Source organism: Calidris pugnax, unplaced genomic scaffold (genome assembly GCF_001431845.1).
Source record: "Calidris pugnax isolate Ruff unplaced genomic scaffold, ASM143184v1 scaffold167, whole genome shotgun sequence".
Lineage (NCBI taxonomy): Eukaryota > Metazoa > Chordata > Aves > Charadriiformes > Scolopacidae > Calidris > Calidris pugnax.
Genome location: NW_015091045.1, coordinates 927,547 through 942,848, shown reverse-complemented (window position 1 = coordinate 942,848; position 15,302 = coordinate 927,547). Strand labels below are relative to the sequence as shown.

The following is a 15,302-nucleotide window of genomic DNA, read 5'->3' as shown; positions in this document are numbered from 1 at the left end:
AAAAACTAAGAGCCAGAATATTGTTCCAAAAGTAAATTAAGCTTAAAATTTATTTTTGCAGGTATGTATCATCATTTACAAATGGAATACCAACTACCAATTCTGAACTTTTAATAACTTTTTTTCTCAAGTAGCCAGTAGTTACACATGAAGAAGGGTTAAATGCTCAGTTAAAACTTCAAATTCTAGATTTTAGAATAATTCTACTTTTAAAAATAACTAATTACCTGAAGTCTTTTTTTTAATAGATAAGTGTTTTTTTCTTTTCTAAGGATAGCTGTGGTAGAATGGTGGTAATTTTTATTTTTAGTAAGAAAGTAGCTGCTTTGCTGGGTTCAAACCTAAACCCATCAACTGGAATCACTCTGAACTTCCAGGGAAACTAAATATTTGTATAAGGACTGACTGTCCTAAACTGGTATTTAGGGATATCTTTTTGGCCTGTGCTTTAGCAACATAGTAGACTGTGGAACCATTCATGTTTCAGCCATTTTATCTTTCACCTTTAAATATGAAGTGTGTTTCAGGAAGCCTCTTTATTCTGATGCAAGTGAAATAGTCCATATTTTTCTCAAAGGCTGAGCACTGGGGCTACAATGAAACCTTACCATTTGTGCCTATATCTATTAGTGGATTAAAAGTAATTGCTACACAAAGTCACTCATGAGTGGAGTAACCTTTTAACAGGAGGGACCTCAGATTGAAACTGAAAGAGTGATTTTAGATTCAGTGTTGACTCAGTTGAGATTTTCTTTTTTTTTTTCTTATTTATTTTCTGTTCTTTGTTGCTGTGTGAGTATCTCCTGTGAGGGGCTGAGGAAATGGACTGACTATACCCGGAAAACCAAAGGCAAACACGGTGCTCTCCACGCTGCAGAATAAGCTAATGGGGAGAAGGAAGGCTTTTCTTTCTGCAGGCTATATTTGTGATAATCTTAACTGCTTGGACTTTGTAGAGGGGAGAAATGATTTCTTAGTTGGCAGTTTTCCTGTGTTTTTGCTTTATTATTTTAATGGTTTCACCTTTAAGGAATTTTTGAGATATGTATCGGTTACTATGGAAGTATATTGTATGGCTCACTGGGTCGGTTCATCTGAAATGACTTGATCTTACAAATAAATTAAAGCAAGAAATTTTCCTAGGAGTTACTTTTAGGCCTTTTAAGTTATTTGGAGGACCTTCAAGGCCATGCTTATTTGATTGAGGAAAAATTCTGCATTGGTGTTTTAAGTGCAGCTTGGTGTGAAAGAGTTACATTTTTTGTTGGTTTTTCTTTGGAAAAAAATGAAATCTCTCGCACACCCATCTGTGGCACGTGAGAACCTTATTTCCACGTAGGGCTGGCAGCACTAAGAGCAGCATGCTGTCCCTCGAGGCTTGCTTTGTGGTGGTTCCACCTCGGGTGGTGTCTGAGGCAAAAACCAAAGCTGTGTAAGCAAGGAGAAGCTTGTTTTGGGTCTAAAGGAGAGAACACGGGGCATTTATCAGGGTGGAATAACGTTGATGGGGATCAGCGGAGGAGCTCAGTATGAATATCCAAATGTCTCCTGATGGAGTTAAGGTTTTAAACTTCTTAATTGATTTTTTTTTTTTTAAGTGAAGACCTACATTATTGTAATCATAACAGGTGCTGAAATATTAGTTATAATTAGCTTTAGTAACTCTCCCATTGCTTTGACTGGTACTGCATTGAAAATGGGAAGCTGGTTGAATTCTGCAAGCACAGATGTGAGCAGCCATTAGGGCAGTGGATCCTGTGGACAGAATGTTGGGTGGGTAACAGTTTATTTGGCTCTTTATAGTCAAGCTTTAAAGAAATTCTTTTGGACTTACCAGTTTCTTCTGGGGAAATGGAAAATTATCTCAGCAAATGCAACCTGTTCATCTGGCTTTTTGGTTCAGAAAGGTGGAGGTCACCTTGTACTACATTCACATTTTGTGTATTAATTACTTTGTGCTACGTGATGTCACGCTTCATACAACTTAAATGCCAGCTGGATAAATACAGGAAGAATCACCATGGGTTTTGTAGAAGGAATTCCTGCTTTATGAACTACATGAAGTCCTGCAGAATGGGCCAGGAAATCATGGAGGAGAGGATCCAGCTGATATAATCTACTTGGATTTTCAGGAGAGTTTCATCCCAAGTTTTTCACCAAAGGCATTTTAGAAGAGTGAGCAGGCACAGAGTGTCCTGTCATGGAGAATAATGGGCTAGGATAAAAATGAGGGTAGAAATAAATGGTCAGCTGTCACGGCAGAGGGATGTCACCTGTAGAATTTGGCACTAGGCCCTGTGCTGAGGATCACGCTAATTAATGGGCTCAAACACGACGTAGGCTGGAGGTAATCAGTCTCCTCAGTGATACTGACTTAGTGCAGTTAAAGCAAGGGAAGACTGAAGGGTTGCAAAAAGGCCTTAATTCTTTAATTACTGTTTAATAACAGTGAATGAAATGCAATGTAGATAAATGTAAGTGTTGCATGTGCAGGGCAAAACAAATCCAAGTTACAGGAAAATTATGATCCTAAACTGAATATTACCACTTAGTAGAGAATCTCGGGTTTATGACTAGTAGAGCCATGAAAACATCAGCTGAGTGCGTGGCCTGTTTAAAACCAAAACAGAGCAATAAAAAAACCTCAGTGTGAAATGTTAGGGATTAATCAGAAAGAAACAGTGAATGAGGCAAAGCATCATAGAGCCATCTCAGAGATTTGTGGGGTGGAGACTGAAGTTTGGCCAGCTCATTTTCTGAAATGCATATTAGAGCTGGGGAAGACGTAGAGCAAGGTGTTAGGTCTTGGTCTGTTGGTTTCTCACACAGGGCAATGAGGATGATCAGAGATGCAGAAGGGCCTCTGTAGAAGGAGTGCTCGAGTAGCCAGGAACTAGCAGAATCTAGAATCTAGCAGGGAAAAGAGATGTGTTTTAAAAGAATATTTGGAAAAGAGTAAATTAAGTGCAAATTTCAAATGAATTGTAGGCAAATACCATGTATATCTCTTAGAACTCTTGTGCACACAGCCTTATATCCTCATTGCAATACGCTCATTAAATCACTGCTGGAAGTAAGGTTGTGCCAGTTTTCTTCGATCATTTACTGTATGTGTCCATCTCTTGATTTGGCTGCGTTCCTGGGAGGTGTTACTGAGCCAGTGAGTTGCTTCACTCGTGGGTTAATGAGGGATTTGTTCCTGGGTCTTGTGATGTTTAAAGGCTAACGTGTGAAGTGAACATACCATGTAACTCGGCAGTCGAGATTATGAATATTGCTTTAATAGCAAGGTCCCAAAAGCCAACAGCAGAGTTCTTCCTCCTTCTCTTTCCTCGTGTGTGTTTATACAACACAGAAGTGCTTTCTTGTGGTAGTTGAGGAAATATGCCTTTTTTTGGACTTGTGGTAAGTGGTTTCTGCAGTATTGTTTGCATCATTTTGCTTTAAAAGCAGTAAACTTTGGAAAATGTGATATCCATACCCTATTTAGATTTAAGATAATCCAGTCTAGCTACAGCACAGAGAATGTGAAACTATTTTTCCTTTTTCAGACTCGTTCTTATTTAAAAAAAAAAAAAGGCTTCCTGATACGGATGGTAACACAACAGGAGAGATTACTGTATTTTCTGTAACACATCTTGATGTCAGAAATGTTTTCCTGCAGAACTCGCCCGAAGACATTTCAGACCATTGTTTCTTAATAGACATTGTTCCAGAGTGTAATAAAAGGTGAATCAGAGACTTTGGCTCGGTTGCGCTGCAGCGAGGGTGAGAAATTGCTGGTTTTTAGGCCTAAGACAAAAGAATTGGGAATGTATAACCAGAGAGGGGGGAGCTCCTCAACCCGATGGTCTCCCCGCTCTGGGGTTAGAGTTTGGGTGGAAGTGGAGCCTGTGTATGAGAGGTGTACGTGTGGATCTGGTGTGCAATCTGTGTCCCCCTACAGATGCTTCTCTAGGAAGAGAAGCTTTGGGCCCCTGGTAACACTTCTATTCCCATCCTCCTTCCAGGTACATACTGTCAGGGCAGTGTCATGAGCAGTGATGGTGCCAGCGCAAAAGGAGACATAAGTTAAGGGTAAGGCTTAAGTCTCCACGCTCTCTCCAGCCATTCTACCTCATGGCTTTAGGGAGAAATCGAGTCTGAGTAGACCAGTATTATTTCTTGATTGATCTTTTCAGTTCTTCAAGAAGTATTTGGGTGCTATAGGCTTCAGAAGGAAAGCAAACCAGCTCTTTTTGCTGTTTCTTGCTTTCTTTGGCTGTGCACACTCTTCTCTTTAATGACAAGGGTTTTCATTTAGAAATGGATAGGATTTGGGATTTACCTCAATGAATGGTAACACAAATTGTTCTAGATTATACCTGGCAATTGCAATCATCTACATTGCAAAGTAGGGAAAAACATACATCCTGTCTCTAGAAGGCATTTAGATTTCCTCCGTATGACAAACTATAGATAGTAGTTAAAAAATCAAATTGTTTTTATAGTAATGCAGCTTTATGAGGAAATTGCACCTTCAGAGCCAAAGTCTTATTAACACTAAATGGGGAGGGGGGGTGTGCACGCCTTGTCTAAAACCAACCCCAAGCCAGTAATGCTGCAGCCAGCTCTGCTGCATTATCTTTAGGCTTTGATACACACTTTCTGATACTCTCGACTCTGTCCGTGAGTCATGGATGGAGCATTTCCTTTCCCAAATGAAAGAGAGCAGTGTCCCCAAGCACTCCAGTTCTAGGGAGACCCAGGAAAGCTCCCGTACGACAGCATCGCTGCCGCTCGTCCTTACGTGGCTCTTTGTGAAATAGGCTGAAGGGAAGGCAGAAGGGATGTACCGTACAGTTGGAGGAGAGCAAACCAAATTTCAGGTGAGGTTTTCCAAATGCTCCTGTACCACTCATTGGAGGTGACTTCAGTACACCTGAGCCTAAAGCAATGGCTCCTGTGAGCTAGGATGTTTTGATTTGCCATTGGGATAAGTTAAGAGGATACTCAATATTCTCAACCACTTTTAAGGCACATTTCAAGAGTCACACTGAAAGTAGCAGAGTCTGGGTTTTGGGAAGTTCCCTCTTGCTTTGGTACTTTCACTATGACCGTTTTCTGCCTGCTGCTGTTTAGTTCCTCATGGCTTAAGTTCTTTAAGGACCCGTAACAGTTTGCTTTTAGGTTGGCTGATGTCTCCAGTTCAAAAAAAAATATCTCACTGGGTTTTCAGCTGTCCCTTGCATAAAGCTGAGGAACCCCAGTTCCTCATACCAGAGCTGGAAATCCTCATATCTGCATTTTTGCTGCCCGTTGCAGGATGAAATCAGAAACCTCGGAGTTGTTAGCTAACAAGAACAGGGTGAAGCAGCACTTGTGTATACAACATGGAATTCTTTTGAAATGTTCTGTATGCTGTAATTTCAAGTGTGCTGATACAATGGCTTCATTTATAACTGCTTGTAGTTTAAACACATTGTCTTCAGTAGTCAAGCCTATTTTAAATATCACTTTTAAACTTCATAAAAGGTATATAAATATGCCCTTTCTTTCAGGTACGTACTGATACGCGTGTTCCCTTGTTGGAAGGTTTGAAGGAGTGACTTTAAGCAGAATATTGACTTCTGCTAAGTCACAGTTTTCCTGCATGGAGTATAGTTACCCAGATAGCAAAAAAAATGAAAGCCAAGTGAAACAAACTCTCACTCTCACACACCTTTCGGCGCCGTGTTTCATGCAGCATCCAAGACATGGTCTGTAGTGTGAGCAGATTAAGTTACAAACACAAAAAAATGCTGTCCTGTTTAATGTAGGTATGACTTCCCACCTGAAAAATATATTTGTTTTCTTTCTTTCTGTCTTTCCTCTTTCATTTAAACCCAAACCCTAAGTTGTTTGTGTATGTTAAACCTTGGTATTATTGATTATACCAAGTACAATAAATGTTTGAAAAAGAAATGTGACTGTACAATATGCTTGAGTAATTGACTTTTTATGGGGACACATACTTTTCCCTAAGAAAAGTGTCAGTAGGATATTACTTTTGTTTCATTCAGCTGTAGATAATTCTATCCTCTGGCAATATAAAAACAAATGAATTCAAATAAAATATTCAAGCTATAAAAACAAATGAATTCAAATAAAATATTTAAGCTACTTACTTGTAATAGTTTTGGTTATAAAAAATCAAGACACACAATGCCTCATCCGATGTATTTATTGCTCTGACGCCTCCGCACCCCCAGTTATCTGTGTGCCTGTCTGTCCTGTTTCGTGTCACTCGTGTACAGCACGTGAGGTTACCCACAGTTGTTGGGGCAGTTGTGTGTGTGTGTTACAGTGAAGGCACCGGCGTGTTCCTTCTCCTGGCAGCTCTGGGTACTGAATTACAGAGCCCTAACGAGGGCTAACGAGGTCAGCCGGCGCCGGTACCACGCGTCTGCCAGGTGTCAGGTCTTGGTGTCACAGCAGTCACTAGCACACGTTGGTGTAGTGACTTCTCTTATTTCTTGCAAGCTTTTTTCCTGGAATCTCTTTCCAGAAACTTTTTTTGGCCATGATTACTTGTAATTTTTGTCGTCTTTTTTTCAGTTTCACTTTTCCGCTTACCTGTTTTTTTCAGTCTGTCTTCTATTCTGTGACACTTTCACCTTGTCTGCCTCCCTTAGAGATTCCATTCAGCTCCTCCCCTCACCCCCCACTTTCACTTTTCCACTTTCTCCCCCCACCTGTGCTTGCTTTTCTCTCCCAGTAATTGCTTTCATCTTCACAGGTTCCCACCCCACTTCCACAGGGGTGTATTTACAAAAGAGGAAACAGGCTGGGAAGAGGAGTTACGTTTCCAAGTACTTGAGTTGTGGTTGCACGCTTCTGATGGAGCAGAGAACAGAGTTTGACTTCCTTTGTTTGAAATCCGTTTGTTCTGTAGGAGCTGGTTGAGGAGTTTGGAGTGGTTATTTTATATCCTCGATATCCGGGAGTCTTCGGAGCCAAAGCAGCAGAGCAGCAGCTCTAAGGTGCCACCTCAGCTTAGGAGCAGCAGACGTTCCCCTCTGGAGGGGGGAATGCACTTCCTGTGCATGTGTCCTTTGCACTCTCCAGAGAAAAGTCAAACGAGACAAACTCGTGAAAATTGAGCACAGTTCTACCAGGAATTAAAACAAAAAGAGAGCAGGGGGAGGAGGGATGTGCAGAATCCCATTCTGGCATACGTCTCCAAAGGCACCGGCTGATCCCTGTGGCTTCCCAGGCCACTTTCTGAGCAGGAGCCCCTGAAGCAGCACCAGCTCTGAGGGGCCTGAAGGACACAGAATTGTAAACGTGATCCTTGGGATGTAAATAACACTCTCACTGTTTGCTCCTTACCTTTGTTAGGTTACGTGGGTTTGAGTAGTGTTGTCAGAATTTTTTGTTTGGTTCTTACTGAAATCCCTGGCAAAGCTTCCAGCAGCGTTGGAAAGATTTGGAATAGGCTTGGGATGTTCCAAATGACTGCTGTGTTAGATGTCTTTTCAGTGTCGTGATATCTGTGGGCCATTAAGTCTCCTCTTCTAGTTATTTGCTGACATGGATTAAAATGTCGGATAATTACAATAAGTCTCCTAACCTTGAATTACTCTGGAAGGAAAATATTTTCCTTGGTGCATACTTAACATAACCCATCATTTTATGGTCACGTTGGCATGTGGGTTATGAGTGCAGTTCCCAAAACAACTAGTTAATAAATAATGACCAATCTGTAGATAGAGCAGAGAGGGTGAACAGACAGGTTGTAGTTAATGTTATTAAACACGTTATGGTAATTAACGTCTGAAGGCATTGGAAAGGTGAGGGCTTTGTAACAGCAGTCGTCGTAACAACAAGATGGTGACAGCTCCTGCCCCAAAAATCACTGTGCTAGTAGATAAGTTTGTAAATTTTGATAAACATTATTAAGATGCTGAAAAATTGGATACTCCATTAATAGCTTGGAACTATTTGTTTGTTAAGCAGGAAATAAAATGGAAGCTCATTATAATTTTTCATATAAAAGCAGGAGTCTGAGTTGTTCAGATAGCAGAATGTAAATGTCATCCATATTTAACAGACCGGGGTGGGTTTTTTCTTCTGTCTTTTTGTTTTTTGAAGGCACATGGGGTGAGCAGAAAGATCTTCATTTAAAGCATGGGCAATTTTCTGATTTTTTTTTTTTTTTTTCTTTCCCTAATTCCATTGATGTCTGGATGCTTTCCCATAGTTATTTAGAGTGATGATCATGAAGAAACCGTTGCCAACTTAGAATATGGCAGAGCGGCTGCTTGCTTCATGCTGTTGAAAATCAGCCAAGCTGTATCTAATTACGGAGTGAAGTGTTATGTTGTTGTATGGTTTTATTTGTGGAATTCTTGATTTATCAATGATATACGTTCCTATGTAATGAACTCTGTAAGTACAGTAATTATGTATGGTAACATACGATTCAAATCTTTACTTTTAATTAGAGAATAAGAAGCTGAGAAGACAAACTTTACTAAGATGGAAACGTGTGACTTGTTTTCCAGATTAGTCCCTAATAAAGTTAGGTCAGCTCTAGTTGCATTACTATAATTTAAAGAATATTGCCATTTTCCTGATCTTTGATTTGTTAAATGACAGCCGTCATTGAAACACACATTTTGCTTAAAAATGAATTTCTGTGAGTTAGAACTGGAATCGAGACTATTTTTTGTCAGTATGTGTTTTGTTTCCAACATGTATGTATGTGCAAAGAATTTAAACTGCGATTTTATTTGATTTTAGAATACCATCCAAGCTTACTCCATTTATCAGATGAATACCAGCTGGTGCGACTGACAGCCAAAACTAGAAAAATAACCTCATTTAAAGATGGAAATCCCTATTCATGAGACCAGTTCGGAGCTTTTCTTTCCAGCAGGACTGGTTGAGCAACATGTTCTGATCATTGGTGTAGTATATGATTTTCAAAGACAGATGGTCATTGTGTTTAATGTCTGTGTATTAATGTTCTGTTGATAAAAGTATGAGTAAGTTGTTAATTTCTCTGGGAAAATATAATTAAACTGTCGGGATCAGGGTCCATGTGACCTATATTACATTTGGTTTTGAGGCTTCAAATTCAATTAGCTTTGCGAAATTGCTGTGAATTCTTACCTGCTCAAATGCAACATCTGCTTGCTTAGATTAAGGAAAAAAGATTGCTTTGTTTGCTCTAGGACGAATAGAAAACTAGTCTTATATTTCATTGCTAATTGGAAGTTTGCTCAATACCGACGTTAAATATTTTCAAATCCAGAATGGGTGATATTCATCTCGAGGTACCTCGACAGGCTTCTCAAACTTGTTCCTGTGAGATCAACCCTCCTAGTACCATTTCCTACCATACCTCTTTACTGCTCTAGTCAAGTGGCTGTGGAGGGCAGGTTTGCTGTTTTGTTTCTTAAATCTTAAAGCTTTAAGTTCTTTCTGTCGTGAATTTTAGCTTGTCAGGAAACGGTTGCAGCTGGAATGTGTTCCTGTATCTGACAGTGTTTGTTCCTTTTGTAGGTACTTGTCTTCTGGGTTAGAGCATGGGAGGGTGCTTAATTCTGTCAGCTACTTCTTGACAATATTGTGATTCTTTTTCATAAACTGTTCTTCTTACCTGTTCTAGTAACTCTTTGGTCAACTAGGAGCCCTTCTTTAGGGTAGTCAATCTAGCTAGTGGTTTTTTTTATGCCTTTTTAGATGTACTGTGTACCAGAGCATGCATATTTAGAAATTGAGTAATAGATGATAAGAAAAGCTCTTTTTGAAATCATTTGAAGCTAGATGTGAAGGATGTTAGAGGTAGGGTGAATGTGTATCCTTTTGCTGTTCTACACTTTGGTTGTTTTTTAGCATGTTCTTCTGCAGAAGAATTCAGTTCAGTTCTTACCTACACAGGTATAACCAAGAAAGAATGCTGCAAATCTGCAGATTGACTGCTTTGTGCCTGTATTACTTAATTTATTCATCTGCTGAGCATGTTAAACCGTAATTCTTGTATTTTTTGACTTCTGGTTTACTTGGCTTTGTGACATTATTAGTAACTTGTACTTTTAAATAGCGTTTCTTTGTTTTCTTATTTTGGAAATTACGTCATGTCCTTTCATTCACTGCTGCCTGAGCGGCTTCATCCACAGTGTGTTCATTCAGAAATTGTCTGAAGCTGTGGAAAGGTCCCAAATGCTGAGAATTATAAAAAACTATTGAAAGGGGATGATTCCTGTTATACTGGAAGAAGTTGAATGAAGGGATGGATATACTGGAACAGTAAACATACTATAGGAAAGGTATAGCTGAGTTGGAAGTCGCTTCATGGCTATTCATAGTTTGCTTTTATGGGCAAAATTTCCAGTTGACAGTAATTGGCTTCTTCCCTGAGGGCCAAAGGCAGAATGAGTATGAAGTCTGGACCACTTTTTGCAGTTGGTAGGTGGCTGGGTGGTTTTTCTGTGACTGTGCCCATTTTACAGATACCCCACCTTGTGCTAGTGGGGCACAAACAATAGTCGGTTATTTCTGTTGCTTTTGGAGAAGAGTTAAGGAGTAGGACTGTCATCTTCTCTTTGTGAAGTCCAAGAGAAATGGCTTGGGAAAACTATATTGATATAATAAAAAAAAAGGAATTTTTTTTTAATATATTATGATTTGCAGCCATACTACAGGACTCTAAGAATGGAGAAATCCTGGCTGTGTGTTGAAACACACCATAGTTGTGATTTATGTGTTTAATCAAGAGGGAATAATTCTAAAGTGGACCCCCCAAAACTGTTTGTATATTAGTCTCTAAATATATTTGTTGTGATACAACATGTCAGAATTTATAACTTTCATAGAGTTAAATAGTGGAATTTACAAATATAATTAGAGGGTTAAAGGCATTTAAAGAATAAAAGCACTTTAATGACATTCAGTTTTTATTGACAACCCACTAATATCTGCTGCATTCACATAAAGATTTCTAATGTAATAATCTGAGCAGATGAAAGCTCTGCTATTTAAAAGCTCAATGCAGAGCATATTCATCAAATGTGCTCTCTGAATACAGATGGAAAGTTATTGAGCAAATTATGGGTAGTCAGCACCCATCTACAGCCCACACCACATGAGCCATGTTCTGCTCTTTGTTTTACAGGGGATCATGTTAAGAGAGATGTATTAAAAAGGTAGATGGCAGCAAACCAAAACATTTACAAGGAGTTATTTTTAGTTATTCCAAAACTCCGTGCATGTTTTCAGTTTTCCAAAAACCGTAACGTTGCTGCTTTTCAAAGTAAAAAATTCTCTGCACTCATTTACTGGAGGTGTTTGCAAGTTTTTCACCAGTTAAAAGAATTGTGGAGAATGCCAAATAAATGTTTTTTAAGATCCTTTCTTCTTCTGTTTCTTTAGGATCTAAGGAATATGGGGCTTTTTTGTGAAGTAATGCCTAATAAAAGTCTTCCTTGATCTGAACATGTTTGGGCTTGGCCTCCCTACAGGCTCAATTAAAATCGGTTCCATAACCGTGCTCCTTTGCTCTCTGTGGTTGGACACTCACTTAGAAGTTTTTAGCTGGTTCTTTGTAACAATACAGTTCTCCAGAATTCAAATGCTGGGGCAGTCGGGTGGTCCAGAGCGGGAGCAGAAGACAGCTCTGGTCTCAGAGCCACATTTCCATCTTGTCCTTGTCTGACTGATTGAAACAGCCACGATCCCGGTGAGTGTCGTAGGCTGGTTACTGGCTGTTCAGTTATTTTTCCACAGAAGTGAAAAACTGAGAGCAGGGAGGTAATTGGCAACCTTGAGAAATAAGATAGGATCGCTTCATGAATTTATGGAATGTCTTACAGTTTTATATATACAAAATTATTCATATAAGACCATCTGAGAATTTTCTGTTAAGGTTCTGGAGAGCTGTGTGAATTGCTGTCAGTTGCTTTTCAGTATCCTCTTGCAGTATAATTAAAAACCCTACTGAAGTGGTTGAATATTATGGTACAGTGCTTTAAACTTGCAAACTTAAGGTGGCCTCAATTTACTGTTTGTGATTTTTGTTTGGTTGTTTGTTTCATGACAAATGAGATGTGTCTGTATTTCCTTCTACTTGCTGTTTCTCAGATGAGATTTCTCAAAGAATAGATGGGTGATGTGGTATCAGCAGCACAAATAAACACACATCCCTGTACTCAAAGAGCTGCTCTGGGCTTTCTCAATGAGTAGCAAGATCCATTTCTCGTGGCTCTTTGTTGATGACCTTGTTATAAGAACGTGATGACAGAGCAAAGGGGCAAGTACTGAGCTCTTGATTTAGGGCTGAATCCCTTATGGGAGTTGTGTTTATGTAAGGAGTGGGCTTTAAAAAAAAACAGTAAGGGGAGGCTGCAGGATTTTAGCAGAGAAGCTTGCTGGGCTGAAGGAAAATATTTGGAAGTACCATATTATCTTTTAAGTAGTGTACTGGATGGTGTGTGGCAAAGGAGAGTGTTGTCTGCTTTGCTTTTCTCCTATTTCAAAAGTGGTGAGAGGGAAGACTCAAGTGGCCAGAATTAGTATTGATTAACAGAGGTTTAAGAGCATGAGCAGTAACTTTTTAATTGTGATGATAAAGAATGGGGGCTGTCTCATAGCTTTTCCAGTAATACTCTGGAAAAGTTGTGGGTTTATTCTTGGGATGAGATGATTACAGTTGTGTGCGTGCAGCTGGACAGCCCGGGACGCAGTAGTGTGTTGAGAAGATGCTTCTAAATTTTTTTGGTTTTTTTTATATGTCTTTCAGGACTTTCAGTGAATGGAGCAAGACACTTTTTACTAGAGATTTAACTTCTCTAAAGGTATCAAGGTAAGAGAATTTTTTTTTCCCAACTGTCCCACATTTTCTTTGCCATAGTTATTTAATTGTTTAAATAGAATTGCAGTTGTCCTCTGCTGTTTCTCTGTTAATCTACGATCACCTTGAAATGGAACATAGAGCATGGGCACTATCTTCCTATAGCAAATTTACCAAGTTTTAACCTGATTGTTTCTGTATTTAGAGAAAAGGTGTAGTAGCTTTCACATTCTGTCTTTTCAACAGGAAAACTGATGTAATAAGAATATTTCTTTACGTAGGTTTCTAAGTTATTTGAGTTCATTCTAACTGCTAATTAAAGTATTTATAGTTTTTGTGTAGACAAAATGTATGAGTGACACAGCATTCTAGACAAATATACTTTGGTGTTTCAATTTTCAAGTTGTTTTTTGTAAAATCCAAAATCTTCTGTGTTCTGAGATCTCCAGGGCTCATTGCCAATGGATTGAACTTCAGTTCCAGATTGAATGTTCTTGAGACTTGAGCAGGTTTGCAGAACCTTAATTTGGTCTGGATTTAAGTGTGTATTTTTGATCATGTAAAAATTATGAAAATAATTCAAGTTTCCTTTAATCTCTTGAAGTAGTCCAGTGCTGTCACATTTCCTACCACTTTATACTTTGCTTAGTTTTTTATTTTCATTTTGTGTCATCCTACTCTATCTTCAAAATTAACTCAAGATGGATGGGAGCCTCAAACAGCACATTCAGTGTGAAGCTGGTGGTTTTTTGAGTGATGGATTTTTGGCTGCTCCGTGTCGTAGCTAAGAGTTCAAGTGCAAGCAGTTCCTGATGGAAAAACTTGCTGTGCTTCAATTTTCTGGTGATTTGGGGCAGAATCAGGACTGTTGGTCCTGACAAAATGAGATTTGGTTGTTCCAGCTGTAGAAAGTGCCCTCAAATTTCTTCCAAGGCAGTCGGTGTAAGAAGACTCAGCCTCTGCAGAACAGTGCCACGTTTTATTTCAAGCATAAACACCTAGTTCAAATGGTTGTTGATGGAGGCAGCTACTAATAATAGTTACAACCAAACCAGTGATTTTGACTGTTATGGGCAACACAGAAGACACTAAAACCAATGAAGATGGGTTGATGAAGGTGAGGTGATCAAATTCCTAACTTTTCCTCGGTTATCATTTTTCTCTGGGGCAGCATAATTGACATTGTATGTGGAGAACATAAGTGTCCCTTATGAATTCAGTCTGTACCATTAATCTAGAATTAGAAACCAGGTTATGCAAAATGATAAAGTCCTGTTCAAAATTAAATTTCCTTAATTTCAAGGTCACCACATTTTCATGTTCAAGAGAGAACTGGTTCTGACTTTTGACTTTCTTCTAGTGAGTGAGTGCATTCTTTAGTGTTTCTGATCTCATTTTAAACAGCTATTAAGGTTCTTTTTGGTGTTAAATTCCAACACTTAAATAAAAAGTGTTATTGGAGAGAGTTTTTTCCCCAGAAGAATAAATCCAAACCTCGACCAACAAGTTAAGGTTGCGAAGTATATTAGTATTCTGTGATCAGTGAGTTTCTCTTACCAGAGCTGTTGTTGCTTGAGAGGGGTGAGGTTATCTAGATGCAGAGTGAATCATAAACTGTCTGTCAGTGGCATCTCTCTTCTAGCAGTCATGCTTTTATTCTTCATCCTGCTCGTAAGAATACTAGCATTATGCCTATATTCTAGACAAAATGAAACACAGACGTCTCCTGGTAACGGAGGTGAGGGAACTGAAGCCTACACAGAGTACCTCTGTGCTGAATGATGAGTTGCACCTTTCTGCTGGTGTCCTCCTACCCCTGCCTTCCAGCTCCAGAAGGAAATAGCTGCTTTAGTCCAACACTGCCAAGCTAATTAGCCCTCTGGATGTGCTGCTTTCCAAGCACAGTACCAAAATGAGCTGTCCCTCAGAGTAAGTTCTATGGGTTTCCGTAATAATACAGTACTTGTCTCATTCCTCTCAGGTTCGAACTGTATAAAAGCTCCCTCTGAACACAGGCACCACAGACTTCAGGTGAACATAATCACCACAGACTCCTCAAGAAGCATGTTTGGCCACACTCACCTTAGGGCTGTTGTTGGGAGCTCCACATACCTGGGAATATTGCCGTGCTGTGTTCTCACAATCCCTTCTCAACTGGAGGCTGCCTCATTTTACTAAAATAAAGGCAGAGGTTGAAGCTGACTTCCTGCTTCCTTGTGAAACATCGTCATGCTGACCTGCTGCACGCTTGTCCAGTGGGAATGCTGTTAGTTATGTTTAGGTATTTATTTTTACATACCTCCATCAAGGATAGTTGGAGAAGCACAGACAGTAGGGGTATATCGAGCTGGTCACAGGAGGAGAGAAAGAAAAGTGGGGGCTCTTGGTTTACAGGCGTTTATGGCCAGATCTAGGAAAGGGAGTCGAGAGATCTCCAAGTGTTTTGAACGAGGAGGGGCCAGAGGGGATGGACAGATAGACCTTCATG

General features: G+C 39.5%; 1 protein-coding gene across 7 annotated transcripts in view; it reads left to right on the top strand.

The window, feature by feature from the left end:
- The first annotated feature begins 12,760 nt into the window (after window positions 1–12,760).
- TANC2 (tetratricopeptide repeat, ankyrin repeat and coiled-coil containing 2) overlaps window positions 12,761–15,302 on the top strand; it is a 255,682-nt gene continuing 253,140 nt past the window's right edge. For all 7 annotated transcript variants that reach the window (XM_014956534.1, XM_014956530.1, XM_014956533.1 and 4 more), the window contains exon 1: window positions 12,761–12,826. The gene's annotated coding sequence lies outside the window, so the exon portion shown is untranslated. The remainder of the gene's footprint in view (window positions 12,827–15,302) is intronic.